Source organism: Gobius niger, assembly GCF_951799975.1.
Source record: "Gobius niger genome assembly, chromosome: 2".
In the NCBI taxonomy this organism is placed as follows: Eukaryota; Metazoa; Chordata; class Actinopteri; order Gobiiformes; family Gobiidae; genus Gobius; species Gobius niger.
Genome location: NC_136853.1, coordinates 33,934,050 through 33,934,573, shown reverse-complemented (window position 1 = coordinate 33,934,573; position 524 = coordinate 33,934,050).

The window sequence follows — 524 nt, the reverse complement described above, 5'->3', positions numbered from 1 at the left end:
ATAACTTGTATTAGTACTTTGTCGGTACATAATGTAATAGGACACAAGACCCTTAGGGTTAGGGCTTAGGGTTAGAGTTATGCCTTTTTACATTATGTAATAATACATATTATTCCATTGTGTATCTAATCCACAGGTACATGTTATTACACATTGCAAGAGCACATTACATTGTACTACATTTAGTTGAGTACAATGTAAAAAAAGAGTACTGTAAAATAAAGTGTTACCCCGAGATGAAATCAGGACTATGCCAGATCTAAACAGCATAGTCCAAAAATTGACAAAATTTAGTCTAATCTGTGTGAAAACCATGTCTGAACCAGAAAACCACTAAACGTAAATGGATTACTGAAGCATAACTCTAATTAAAATCAATAAAGTCTAAAATTGCAAATGACCCCGCGTACCACTTGAAGAATCCAGTACTAGACAAGCTAATGGGAGGGACAAAATAAACAAATGTAACGGCACACAGTTAAGTTGTTTTATTGTAGTGCAAAACATTGCTTCATTCATTTAAC